General features: G+C 45.1%; 1 protein-coding gene across 4 annotated transcripts in view; it reads right to left on the minus strand.

Moving 5' to 3' along the window:
- SLC25A30 (solute carrier family 25 member 30) overlaps positions 1-13,406 on the minus strand; it is a 97,496-nt gene extending 84,090 nt beyond the window's left edge. Inside the window, exon 1 of one of the 4 annotated variants that reach the window (XM_029602900.1) lies at positions 13,312-13,406. The gene's annotated coding sequence lies outside the window, so the exon portion shown is untranslated. Of the gene's footprint in view, positions 1-12,692; positions 12,889-12,973; positions 13,153-13,265 lie in introns of those variants that run through there. The other 3 variants (XM_029602899.1, XM_029602902.1, XM_029602901.1) reach the window with 3 other exon arrangements.
- Positions 13,407-14,626: the final 1,220 nt, after the last annotated feature.

A 14,626-nucleotide genomic window follows, 5' to 3' on the forward strand; every position in this document is an offset into this window, starting at 1 on the left:
AGCACTCACGACCGCCGCAGTAATTTGCTCAGTCAGGTCGGCCGAAGGTATTTGTACCGGCGATTTTGTGAGGTCAGTCGCGGCTTGCGAGGGAGACTGACGACCGGGCGTCGGCGCCATTTTGTCAGAAACGTCCCAGATTTTTTCTCTCTCCTTTCTACCCCCTCGCAAGGGCATAGCGGCGGTCGATTTTAGCATATAGGTATCTATGGACATCTACCTTTATAGGAAAGTCAGTCACAATCCAGTGGTGAAAAACGGTGTAAAATGCCAAAGTAAGTGGATGGTGCCCGGAGCTGAAGCGAACGCGTCCGTTCAGCTACACCACATCACGTGACCCCCGATTTAATTTTACTGGAAAAGCAGATTAAATATTTTAATTGTCAAATAACTAAAGCTTGCAATGCTTTTTAAGTCACTTGCTGAGCTGGTGGGAACAGTATTAAATTCCTTCAGCTTGATCAGTATCGTATTTTTCGCTCCATGAGACGCACCTAGGATTCAGAGGGGGAAAATAAAAATGTTTTTAATGGTGTACTAAACCAGCTCTGTGCATCTTATGAAGCAAATTAGGGGTGTGCATACAATTTTTTTTGTCCCCGTTTTGTTTTCGGGTCTGGGGAGGGCCATTTCGGTCCACTCCCCAGATCAGAAAATTTTTTACTCTTTTGTAGGAAAAAAAAAAAGCCCACCCCCAACCCTTGCCAAAAGTCCCTGGTGGTCCAGTGGGGCGATCTCCTGCTCTTGGGCAGTCTGCTGCCAGTAATCAAAATGGCGCTGGTCGTCCATTGCTCCTACCATGCGACAGGGGCTGACCAATGGCACCGGTAGCCCCTGTCACATAGTAGGAGCAATGGACGGCCGGGGCCATTTTGATTACTGGCAGCAGACGGCCCAAGAGCAGGAGATCGCCCCGGGACCCTGGCTGGACCACCAGGGACTTCTAGCAAGTGCGTCTTATAGAGCAAAAAATACGGTAGTTCCAATTTGCTATGCCTCTAGAAAAAAAAAAAAAAGTTCAAACACACACACAATCCAGACTCCTCTGTGGATAGCTGGTTACTGGATGAGATTTGATGAAGAACTGATCTTCCTACCGATCCATTTGCATTAGCTTGCTCATCTAGCCAATAGTGCGATGTGAATTTGTGAACAGAAGACCAGGTTGCTGCCTTGCAGATGTCTTCAATTGGTATATTCCCAAGGTGTGCTAGAGAACTTACAGTTGCTCTGGCTTGATGAGCTTTCACAGGGTATTTATTTATTTTATTTATTTAATATTTTTTATATACCGAGGTTCTGGTAACAATGTTACAAATCACTTCGGTTTACATATAACATTAGGATGACTTAACATATGAGTCTTACATAGAACAGGAAAATGAACTTGGAGAAAAATTGAGTTAAATAATACATATTAAGACAACAAATAAATAACAGCATGTATGTTAGCGCGAGGGATTTTGTCGCATAACAATGCTGGATACAGTTTGTAATACAATTGGAAAGAGTTTTTTGCAATTGGTGCTCCCAATCTGTTTGGGTTATAGGAAACGAAAAGTTAAGACAACTTCCTATGGATTTGTGTCCATTGTTTATAATACGCCAAGGTTCACTTGCAGTCCAACGAATGCAGCTTCCTCTTCTGATCATGTCTAGGCGGTTTAAAAAAACAAACATGGGAAGCGGTACAGATTGATTTTTATGAAAAGCAGAAACCACCTTTGGAAGGAATTTTGGATGGGTGCGCAAAACTACCTTGTCAAGGAAGAATTGCAGGTAAGGTGGAAAATGAACTAAGGCGACAACCTTCCAAGTCAGAAACTTTAGTGAGGCTTTATCCAAAGGTTCAAAAGAAGAGTCCAGGAGAACTTATAACATGATGCTGATATCCAAAAGGTCTAGATGCATTTGCATAGAGGGTCGTACGTACAATAACCCCCTCGTGTACATAAAACATGAGGATTTTGTGAAATGAAAGTTCCACTTTCTGAGTCATGGTAAGCTGATTACCTTCACTACCTGTCCCAGTGTGGGACAAGTAGTGAAGGTAATCAACAACCGTTAAGGTTCGCATGTGAAAAAGGATTGCTTGCACCATGTGCTGTATCATTTCCATTTACAGAAGTAGTTACGACATGGGGATAGTTTCCTTGCTGAAACTATGACATCCTCTATTTCAGCGGACAGGTTGAAGTGGGCTAGAGTCGTGTGCTCAATTTCCATGCAGTTAGATTGAGAGAAGATTGTAAGGGGTGGAATAACAACACGTTTGCCTGGGTTAACAGGGAAGAATGTGATCCCAAGCTACGAGGTGGTGCTGCTAAAAATTGATTGAGATGTGTGCCATGGCTGCTCTGGCCACGCAGAAGCTATTGGAATCATTCTGGCCTTATCCTGTATGCACTTTTGCATGGTCTTTCTTATGAGTGGAATTGGAGAAAAGACAAAATAGTCCCTGAGACCAAGAGATGAGAGACATCCAGTGCCTCCCTGTCCCAGCTCATATAGGGGTCGATACTGTAACGTGCGGTTGAAGATTTCCCATCTGTAACGTGCTGGGAGCGCACAATTCGGACGCCTAAGGCAATCCAGCGATACAGTCTCCAGTTTCACGCGTCCTTAGCGCTTCTTAAAACAGACGCATAACCCTTTCCGCACGCATGTATATGATATGTAAATGAACGAATTAGCTGTATAATGAAGGAATTAGCTATTCCCCTCCGATACTGTAACGCGCGCCCCGACTATCGCTGCCATTTTGCCCCGCGTTTAACCTGCTAACTTACCGCCTACCCCTGCGTTAGAGGCAGGGGTAAGGGTAGGCGGCAAGCTTTCCCCCAGCCCCCTCTCACCTGCCCTGGCCGCGTCCATGGATGCTGGCCTCCGGGGCAGCCCCAGTCCTCCCCCCTCAGAAAAAAAAAAAGCGAAAAAAAAAGTTGCGAGAGAGGGGAGAGGGCGGCAATCCTACGCTCGGCGACTTACTTTTGCAGCCCCCCTCCTCCGGACATCGTGGCTTCCCCGTGCCAGTTCCCCCTCCCCTCCTCCCGAAGCAGGGCACGAAAAGCAGCCTTGCTCCGGGAGGAGGGAAGAAGGGACTGGCAGTGTAAAGCGACTCACCTTTTGCAGCACCTTCCGGACATCGGACGACCTCTCCTGCTGCTCGCGAAGATGGACTCCTGCACGGCCGCTGAAGACGTGACGTCACATGCCTGACGCCAAACGTCGTGACGTCACGTCTTCAGTGGCCGTGCAGGCGTCCATCTTCGCGAGCAGCTGGAGGCAGGAGAGGTCGTCCGATGTCCGGAGGGGGCTGCAAAAGTAAGTCGCTTCGCGCTTTTCGTGCCCTGCTTCGGGAGGAGGGGAACTGGCACGGGGGAAGCCACGATGTCCGGAGGGGGGCTGCAAAAGTAAGTCGCCGAGCGTAGGATTGCCGTCCTCTCCCCTCTCTCGCAACTTTTTTTTTCACTTTTTTTTTGCTTCGGGAGGAGGGGAGAGGGGACGGCAATCCCGACTTCCTGGTATCTGTCATTTCAAATGACATTTGAAATGACAGATACCAGCGTGGCAGTGAAGCGTTAGGCCCGAGCACCCAGGTTACTGTATAGGCGCTCTATACAGTAAAATGGGTTGCGCGGGCCTAACGCTTCCCTAACACTTCACAGACGCGGCATGCATTTGCATGCAATTAGAAGAGAGTATCGAGCGGTAGGTGAAGAGAACTGTGCGTGCGGGGAACGAGGGTGCGCCGGGCACTGCCGCGGCCTTAGAGTATCGACCTGAAAGAGAGAGCAGAACAGAGCTACCTTTGTTCTGTTCCAATGCAAACAGATCTATCCATGATCGACCCCATTCTTGGAATTGTTCGTTTGCAGTTGACTGAGAAAGAAACCATCCTTGAAGTCAGAATACTCTGATTCTGTCCGCTTTCATATTTGCAATGCCTGGAAGGTAAACAACTTGGAAGGTGGCCCAGTGGAGCTGTGCCCAGTCCCATATGGCTAATTTCTCTTTGTAGAGGATCCAGGAGCCCTTACCTCCTTATTTGTTTAGATAATACATTGTAACCTGTTTGTCTGAATCATACACTGTGAATGGAGAAGGTGCTCGAATACTTTGAGGGCATACCACACCGCTCTGTTCTAGGAGGTTTATTTGGCAATGTGACTCCTGGAGGGACTATACTCCTTGTGCTTTGAATTGAAGAAGGTGTGCTCCCCAACCTCGGGTAGAGGCATCTGTAGTTAGGATCGCTTGATATAGATGAGGCTGAAGAGGACTTCCCTTTTCTACAACACGTAGATCTATATCAATTGGTGGCTCTGTCTTAAATTGGTCAATAGTACTCTTTGAAAGGTTGTAGATATTGACTCCACTGCATTCGCAAACCCCAAAGCAGGCATCACATATGTAGATGAGTTAAGGGAACCATATAAACCACTGCTGCTAGATGGCCTAAAAAGGCTAGAATAAGGCTGGCAGGAGCAGTATTTTGTGTTTGTAGAGTCCTCGCCAGATCTCAGAGCCTGACAGCTCAGTCTTGAGGAAGAAAAATCCTGGATGACATTGAGTCTATTGAAGCCCCTATGAATTCTATCGTTTGGGTAGGATGGAGGCTAGACTTTTAGTTGATTACAAATTCCAACTGTTCCAGACAGTGGATTGTCGACAATGTGTCAGAGTGCAAAGCCTACCACGAAGGAGCTGTGATCAACCAGTCATCCAGTACGGAAATAGTCTAATTTCCATTTTGCACAGGGGCACTGCCACCACAGCCAGACATTTTGTGAATACCCTCAGGGCTGACAAAAGGCCAAATGGGAACACTTTGTATTGGTAGTATTTGTCCCTAACTTGGAAACAGAAGTAACGCCAAGATGAGTGCATAGGCATGTGTGCCTATGCATCCTTGAGGTCCAGTAAACACATCCAATCCTTTGGCTGAATAAATGGCAGGATGGTTCCAGGGAGGTTATCTTGAACAAGATGCTTGTTGAGAGCTCTGAGATCTAGGATGGGTCAGAAACCCCCCTATTTCTTGGGGATGAGGAAATACTTGGAATAGCAGCCTTAGTTGTAATTGGCCTGAGACAACTCCTGTATGGTGTTCTGCTTGAGAAGGGAGGCCACCTCTTGCTGTTGCAGGCTCTGTTGGGAGTGATTGATTGCTCAGAGGAGCAGCTAGGTGGGGAATTTTTGTCAGATATTTTCTTGGGCCAGGATGCTGCATACAGCTGTAATCTGCCACCTATAGATATCTCTAGCTATGGCAGGGGGTTCTTTAAAAACCCTATTGCTTCAAGGTGGTTAGCAAAGTTGGCTTCTGTTGATGCTGTTCTCTTGATCTTCCCCTTTGCGGAGTAGATTGCTGCTGTGTTTCTTGGGAACTGAATTGGAAGTTGCCAATAGCCCTGGTATGGGCAGCAAGGCCTTCGCTGGTAAAATACTGGGGGTAATATTGGTGAGATCCCGAAGCTGATCTCTCCCCGTGGACAGTGACTGAACAGCTAGGTTCTATTTGGTGACAGTCCTTTAATTTCTCCCCAAACAGATTTTCACCAGTGCAAGGAAGGTCTGCTAACTTTTCATGGACATCCGCTTGAATACCACTGGCTTGCAGCCAAGCCATGCAACATGCTGCTATTGATGCGACTGAGGTCCTAGCCACAGCGTCAAATCCTTTGTACACCATACACAAGTGGCGGCACAAGCCCTCCTCCATATCCAGAAGGGGTTGTGAAGCTATGTTAATACCTTCCTCTGATCTCATAAGTGGCTTGAGCTGCTGATAACACACAAAGGTACTGCACAATGTAGAACTGATACTGCTGTATCCTAGACAAGAGCATGGAACCCTGGAAAAAAATTTCTTCCAAAATCATCCAGCCAAATGTGCTCTTTATCAGGTGGTGAATTGGAATGGAGCCTGGTCTTCTTTGCTCGCCATATGGCTGATTCCAAGATCACCTATCCCGTATCCTGGTGATATTTGCATACAAAATTTCAAATCAAGTTTCCTTGCCATTGTCGTCCCCTTAGAAGGGGGTTCCCAAAACTTTAATAAAGATTTCTGTAGCACTGGATGTGATGGGAAAGCTGTTTGTTCACTTGGGAGCTCTAAAACTTTCAACAAGCTCATAACTTCTATGCGGGGGTCGGGTTCTTTCCCTTTTCTACAAAGCAGGAGAATGACAGGTCTTCTGGTGGAGACGAACGGTCTGGAATCTCCTCTGGTGGATCACAAGGGATACCAGTGGAACTAGCATAGGCCTCCCCGGGTGATGGCAGCAATGGACTACCCAACTTCAGGGACAGTGATGGTAAATGTTCCTGCGAACGTGGAGATGGCAGAGGAGGGTCCTCTTTAGCAACACCCAGAGCATCTGGAATAGGTAATGGCACACTCATGTTCCAGTGGATGAATTGGGTAGGCCAGTGGAAAAGATGTGGGAGGGTGCGGAAGCAGAGAAGTGAAAAAGTTATACAAATCCGTTAATCGTTCTACTGCAATGCAAAGGAAGGGCAGAGGTTTCTTGATCCATATCTTGTTGAGTATGCACTGGTGCAGCCGGAGTCAGTGGTAAGATGGAGCAAATGGGCTGGACTGTAAGCAATCTGAAGCCCTGCTGCCATAGGTCTGAGGGAAGCAAGGTGCTCTGTGTGCTTGACGGTACCAGTAGGGGGGTGGTACAATGGTTTTTGGCATCCTAGGAGGCATAACGGCCACTGATAAAGTGTCTAGGGACTGCTGCAGGTGCTAGAGAAGTAGGTGGGAAGATGCTGTTCCCTAGAGGCAGCTGATGTGAGGGAGGAGCAGAACTGATCTTCAGCTGTATCCTTCCTATGCCCTCTGTGCTTTTTTGAAAGGGAGGCAGTAGTTGATGCAGAAGTATGCTTGCATTTTTTTGTGAGCTTCTGAGAAGTAGGGGATCCCTGGGTAACACTCTGCGCTGCTTGTACTATGCGCATAGAATGATATGCAGATTTCTTTGCCTTCAGCACCTCAAGTGCTTCATGCATCAACTTTTTCGGCTTCTGCGCCATATGCATCATAGCCCCATGCATTGGCATTGCATGTTCTGTAAGCATCATGTGAATCATCTTGTGCGCTGGGTATTCCAGGTGTGGCACCGGGCATGCTTTCTTCAGTGCCATATGCACCAGGCTCAGTGCAGTCCGCATAGTCAGAAGAGCCCCATGAATGGGCCTAGACGCATGCAGCATCTTTTGCAGCACTTTCTGAAGCTGTAAAGGCATCGAAAGGCATGAGCTCATATGGGCTGTTCCAGGTTGCGCTGCCTGCTTGCATGCCAGAGATGTAGCTGGCAGTGTGCCTGCTGAGGCTGGATGGTGTTGTGGCTCATAGGAGCATCAAGATTGACCTGGAGAAGACTTCACAGATCTGAGAGGCTTTCCTATCTCTTCTAGAGATGAGAAGGTTGAAAACTGGGCCGAGATGTCTTCTGCCCGTAAAACGAGCAATTATTTCTGCTTTTTGCCTTTGAGCCCAAGCCAACATTCTGCCCACAATCCCAGCAGTTGGCCTGATTGTAGTCTGAGCCCAAACATAGGTAGCAATAGTTGTGGCTGTCTGTAATTGTTTAAGCCCCCTGTTCTCTTATGGACCATGATAGCACTGAAAAGTGCTGCTTTACGTGACCCCAAAACAATTGAAGAAAAAAATCTGAAAAAAAAAACTGAGGAACAGAGACAAGAATCCACATCCATGCAAAGCGTGGATGAAAAAACGACTGAGGAGACCTCTGGAAGGCTCATTCATGTGGGAACTACCGCACATGCCCTGTAAGCCAAAAGCCTTAGCTTTGAGAGACAGCTTCGCCTAGTGCCGCCCTGATGTAGTCACAAATTCAGCATGGCTAATTCAGCCTGCTTATTGACAGAAAATAAACTTGTACCACAGGCAGAAAAGTTTCCGAGGGATATTTTAAAACAGCAAGGAAATATTTCAACACATCAGAAATATTGGGATCACTAGCAAGGCCATTGATTGGATTCAATCATATCTCCAAAATCGTACTTTCACTGTCACTATGGACAATAATGAATCTGATCCCATCAGTCTCCCCCAAGGTGTTCCCCAAGGTTCCTCACTCTCATCTACCCTGTTTAATATATACATGCTTCCCCTTACTACGCTTCTCACTAATCTACACATTAAGCATTTTATCTATGCTGATGATGTACAAATCATTTTCCCTTTCTCGGACACCATCCAAACTGCTCTACACAGCTGGGAATCCTGTCTTTCCTCTATCAACCAGCTCCTAAAGGACATGCACCTAGCTCTTAACTCCAACAAAACTGAGCTTTTAATCATATCTAATAAGCAACCGCTCCCAGACATCCCTCCTGCCTACTCTGCTACCAACTTCCCATCACACACTCGCAACCTAGGAGTTATTATTGATAATCACCTCTCTTTCAAACCATTCATCAAATCCATCATAAAGGATTGCTACTTTAAACTGCAAACAATAAAAGAAACTCAGACCCTTGCTACATTTCAATGATTTCCGTACAGTCCTTCAAGCTATTATTTTATCGAAGATTGACTATTGTAATGCACTCTTACTTGGCATTCTTGCAATACACACTAGACCACTCCAACTCCTACAAAATGCCGCCGCCCGAATATTGTCCAACACAAAGAAAAGGGATCACATCACCCCCACACTTATTGAACTACACTGGCTCCCTATACAGTCACGAATTCTTCATAAAACCCTCTCGATCATACACAAGAGTCTATTAAATTCCAACCTCAACTGGCTTAACCCCCCCCCCCCTCTTACCCCGTACCTCCATGAGACCTACATGCCCAGCACTCCAAGGAACACTCCATGCCCAATCTATCAAATCTTTTAAGCTCTCCTCCACTATTAACAGAGCCTTTTCTCTTGCCGGCCCCACTATATGGAACTCACTACCCCATGATATTCGCATTGAGACCTATACCCCCGCCTTCAAAAAGAAACTTAAAACCTGGCTCTTCCAGCAAGCTTACTCCATCACACCCCCTATTACATAAATCCCCCCTACGAATGTTACCCTACCAATGTTACTCTGATATCCTGGTATGAACGCCTTTATGCCTGCCGATTTTGTACTGTGCACTAATCTGTATATAGTTATTGTTATAGTTCAATTCCATAGCATATACCCATAGCATCTAATCATTGATGTGTGTTTTATGTAAGGGCTCCTCCCAAAAATTATTTATATGTTGCCTAGTTCACTATGTTATCTGTTATATGTAAGGGCTCTGCCCAATGGTTTTTTGTTCACTGTAAACCGATGCGATGTGCGAACGGTCATCGGTATAAAAGAAACGTTAAATAAATAAATAATCTAGTGGGAAAACCGTAGAAGACTTAAGAAAACCAAACTCAGATTTCTTCTCCTAGCTTGATTTTTCAAAATCTCCAACTTATGCAAAACCTGATTAACCTGAGCAAGAAGCCAACAAAGTTTCAATATTCTTTTCACATGTCACAAGACCTTAACCTTGTTCAAGCAAATGTTTAACTTAGGAGGTAATTTTATCCAGAATCACTTTTGTAAATTTACAAAAGTTGACCAATTACCAAAACAGAAATCCAAAAATCAAATGCAATAATACAATATCTCCACTTATAGCATCCAATATTAGTTTTTCTTTTTAGTAAATTGTAATTTACACTTACAAGCACAATGAATGTGACAGTTTGTGGAACAGGACAACAACATTCATTGTGGAGGCTACCTTATTATCACCTTTGAAAAAAACCTCATTTCAAATGCAATGAAAATTTTTTGGGTTATTTTTTTTTTTAAACTTATAAGAACATGCCATACTGGGTCAGACCAAGAGTCCATCAAGCCCAGCATCCTGTTTCCAATAGTGGCCAATCCAGGCCATAAGAACTTGGCAACTAGTAACACAAGTATGTGCTCTTATAGATTTTGTGCTATTTACTTATATAAAGAAACACAACATTAATGAAGTCTCTCCTATTGATGGCAACTGCTGTAATTTGTGGATTTTCAGACCAAGTCTGTCTCTTTTTCCAGAGTATAGAACTGGTAGAAAATTACACAGTTACAGGCTATCTGCTAGTCAGATAGAAAATACCAGTGCTCTAACCTTGAAAGCTGGAGTCATGGGAACCAGCAGCTTTAAGATAAGGACATCTCATCTTGGGAGCATGGAAAGGGCTGTACTCACAGATATACAAATGGAACAATTTTGCTGTGTTAACCATAGAGTGCAATAGGCAAAAGGTCAGGAAAAATACTTATGGATTTGTGCAAAGGTTGCATCTATTAGATGGCACTATAGGCTAAGTACTGGTAATTCTTAAGTTATACCAATATCCAATCAATACCAGATCATTATTATGTCACCAAATATGAGCATAGCTAACTTATAAATGTTTGCATATTTGGTAACACATAGATATACAAAGGGTAAGGGGGCATTGGGGTACCTCCCCAAGAGCCTTTTTTTCTGGCAGGGATTTTCTCTAATTTGAACTGGGAAGGGGAATTTGACAGCCGTGGGGGTTTGGGAAGGGGCTGAGATGTCACTGTACAGGTGATAAAATACTATTTTTTTTGTTTGGGGGGCCAGAGCTGCCTCGGAAGGCTGCCATGAGGAGACAGGGATCTCCAAAGACCCCCACCCCAAGAACTGGGAAGTTTGGGGAGGGAGAGATTTGGGCCATTTGGCCCTTTAACTCAATGGCAGCCCTGGCCGAGGTGGGCCACCATCACGAGTAGGCCCCGTAACATGACATGATTTTTTGTCATGCATTTGTGTCAATAAAAAAAAAAAAAGTCATACTAAAGATATTTTGTCAGGGAGGGGCTCAACACTGGGACACATACCTAGTGATATACGGCCCCCTCCCACAATAAAAAAAATAAATCATGGCTTGAGAAGTCTCCCCACGTTTTTACCTGAGGAAATGGAGGGTGAAGAAACTTGCCCAAGGTCTCAAGGAACAGTAGTAAGATTTGAACCCCGATTTCCCAGGATCACAGCCCGCTGCTCTAACCACTAGACGACTACACTCCATTCTTTGTGATCTTGAGCAAGTCATTTCACCTTCCATTGCCTCTGGTACAAACTTGTGGGGTCATTTACTAAATTGCAATAATGGTATAACACATGAAAAATGCTGTTTATTGCACCATATACCCATATCGCGGCAATACTGCACATTTTTTGTTTAGAAGAAAAACCCACCCGCTATTGAAATTAACTGCTTTGCCTGCATTTGCATGCACAAAATGTACTAATGTATGCAAAGCAGCTAATATATAAGTAATCATATGCTAATAAAATAACCAACCAGAGCTGTATTTTCCAAAAAGGAGTTGTAGCTCTTTCCCAAAGCATCGGAATCTTAACATAAGGCCCGATGCTCCCAGGCAGCAATTTAAAGGGCTACACGGCCCAGAACTTCACCCTTAAAGTGAAAAATCCCTTGGGGTTAAAAATAAAAAGTCCTTGGTGTCTAATGCTCCTTCTAGCCTCCCCCCCCACACACCATGGGCAAAGGCTGGCAGGTGCCATCTTGGAAAATGGCATCAATGGCAAGGGGAGGGCAAGCCATCACTGTACAACACCTCAAGCAATTTTTTGAAATTTTATTTTACTATGGGCTGCCTCAACAGGCAATGGGAGGATGGATAGGAGTCTAACCAGAAACCTATAGGAGTAATTTACACTTTTGGAAGGGGGGGGATTTTTAGATTGGAAGGCTCTTTAAGACTATGGCACCCCCATTGAGAAGTGAGCAGCCATCACATTTTTTGTCCCATTCCCTGGAATATTTTTCTCTTGGAATTTTCCCACAAAAATAAAAATGATAGCAAGCACCCTGTGATATTTTGCCCTTCTCGGCTTAGTAAATGACCACCTTAGATTGTAAGTCCTCTGGAAATAGAGAAATACCTATAGTACCTGAATGTAATCTGCTTCAAAGTGTCTAAAAAAGCAGAATATAAATCAAATAAATATTAAATAATAATCTCTCCATTGACTGCAGGTTCCGAGAATTAAACTCAAGGTCCTCATATTCATTCAGAAAGTCTTAAATCATGAAACCCCAATATGTATCAGTACACTGCTAAAGATCTGCAGTCTGCATCTCCATTCACAAGGATCACAGGACATATCTGAAGTTCAAAATAGGAGATCATTACCAGTTATGGTATTCTCTTTTTTTGGCCTAGAAGCAGTACTGAGATGCTCCTCATTCCATCAAATGCATCTTGATGAAACAAGTGAGTAAGGACTCATCATAGCTAACTGGGAGCTCTAGAATTCCCAATCAGATGAACTACATAGTGATCCTTTTATTCATACATTTAAGCAGCAGTTAAAAACATTTTTTCAAACATATTTGGATTACCTGAACAACCATCTTAAAGCCTTCTATAAATATTGCAGTACATGGCTTCAGCAGAGAATGTAAATGATGCAAATTTACAAAATAACTAACAGCTTAATATAATACCCTTTAGAGACTTATAGCAGGATTTGACTTAAGGAGCAGCAAGGAGAAACAAAATTCTGCCCGTGCGTCGATATATTATAGTATATGTGAATGTTTTCATGTGCCTTGCCAAAGACATTGGATTGCGCAAGTAATATATATTTTTTAATAAATAAATGCAGCATGCACCTGCTTAAGTCGGGTTCAGCAAGTAAAACCAGCTTCACTGACAAGCCCAAGCTTTGATTCACTGACTTTGTGAAACTTCAGTAGATGAGTGTAGTTTGGGGTGGCGCGAGGGGGAGAAGGGACCGATTTAGCACTAGCGCCACGAGCATTTGGAAGGGAGCAGTGCTTCTGGACCCACAATGGCATACTGGGGCTTCAAGTTTCCCTGGTAACAACAGGCTACCAGCACATCAATACAGAGATATGCTCAAGCCATCATCGCATGCGAAGGAACCGAGCACCTTTTCAGTCCAGGACCCATCGCTCAGAACAACTCCCGATGTCGCTACTTTCACAGGACCGTCGGCATCCCAAGTCCTTTACCAATGCCTCAGGCCTGCCAACCGCAACCAGCCTCAGTCAGCTGCCCCATGCTACTGTGCTCCTTCCTTCCTTAACTGCTCTTCAGCAGCGTGGTGCGCACATTCATAGCACGGCACAGTCCTCTTATAGAATAAAAACAAACACTAGCTGTAATAAAAGCGGTTAAACATTTCTTACCGCCCTCAAGTTATTTTATGAGTCTACGCATACCTTACTTGCTCTCTCCACAGCCAGAAAAAGCTACAGCGCCCCGTACCTGGGAAAGAAGCAGCTGCCCGGAGCAGGCGGAGTATTATTAGTCACCGCGTGACCGGAAGCGGCACTGGCATTCCAGGAGTTTCTCCTCGGCAAGCAGTCTGTGACGTCTCCCTATTGGTGCGCATGCGCGGAGCAACACACCCCCCCAACCCTGCCTTTCAAAGGCGTTGGCTACCAGTGTTGCCAATTTAGCTATTTTATGTGACTTTGAACTGTGAAAAGTGACAGTTTAGCTATTTTTTTGACAATTTAGCTATAAATCTAGCTACTTTTTCACAGCTCTAAACTTTCCATCAGCTCCCTAATTACAGAGCACATTATCTGGAAGCAGAAAAGTGCCAGAGTGAGACCTCTTTTTGTTAGAGTCCTTCAAGAGAGTGAGACTCTTCTGGCTGGAATGGGGTAGGAAAGTACACAAGAATGAGACCTCCTTTAACTAGAGTGGCAGTGCTGGCTAATTCTAATGTATCTCCCCCACCACTGAAGACAATTGGCCGCAGAAGACGTGTCACGTCTTCAGCGGCCAATTGTACGCTTTCCCCGTGCAGGCGGCCATCTTGTCGGGAGGAGCTAAGGCAGGCCAGATCGTGTTCCTGCTCAGGGCTGATGGCTGCAAAAAAGTAAGTTTTTGCCGGCGTCCGGGCTGGGGGAAAGCTTCGCCGCTGTCATCTCTCTCCCCCCCCCCTCCCGGAGCAAGGCTGCTTTTCGCGCCCTGCTCCGGGAGGGGGGAGAAGAGATGACAGTGGCGAAGCAACTTACTTTTAGCTTTTAAGTTTTTTTCGCTTATTTTTTGGATTCGCCGCTGTCATCTCTCCCCCCCCCCCCTCCCGGAGCAAGGCAGCTTTTCGCGCCCTGCTCCGGGAGGGGGGAGAAGAGACAAGCGGCGAAACAACTTACTTGCACGGGGGAAAGCGGTCTCCGTGGCAGCCCCAGTCCTCTTCCCCTCCTCCCGAAGCCAAAAAAAAAAAAAAGCTTTTTTTATATACAGAAAAATTTCAATCTAACCACTTTTTCAAAAATTGACCAGAGAAATACTTCTGTAGCGCATCGTGACAGATGGCAGTAAGTTTTTCCATGTATTTAACTCTTTGTAACTTAGCTATGACCTGTCCAGTATCTAGGACCTCATGCCTTTTCCATTGTGCAGCCACTAGCATCCTTGCCACAACTACTCAGAATGAAAGTACACATTGTTGGGCTTTATTTAAACCTTGTTTCCCTTTTGGCTTGCATGCTGGCAGACTCAGAAAGGCTGTGCAGTCTCTCCCGTCGGTGTTCAAGAGTAAGGCATTCCAGCTGCAAAAATCCTTGAA

Source organism: Rhinatrema bivittatum, chromosome 5 (assembly GCF_901001135.1).
Source record: "Rhinatrema bivittatum chromosome 5, aRhiBiv1.1, whole genome shotgun sequence".
In the NCBI taxonomy this organism is placed as follows: Eukaryota; Metazoa; Chordata; class Amphibia; order Gymnophiona; family Rhinatrematidae; genus Rhinatrema; species Rhinatrema bivittatum.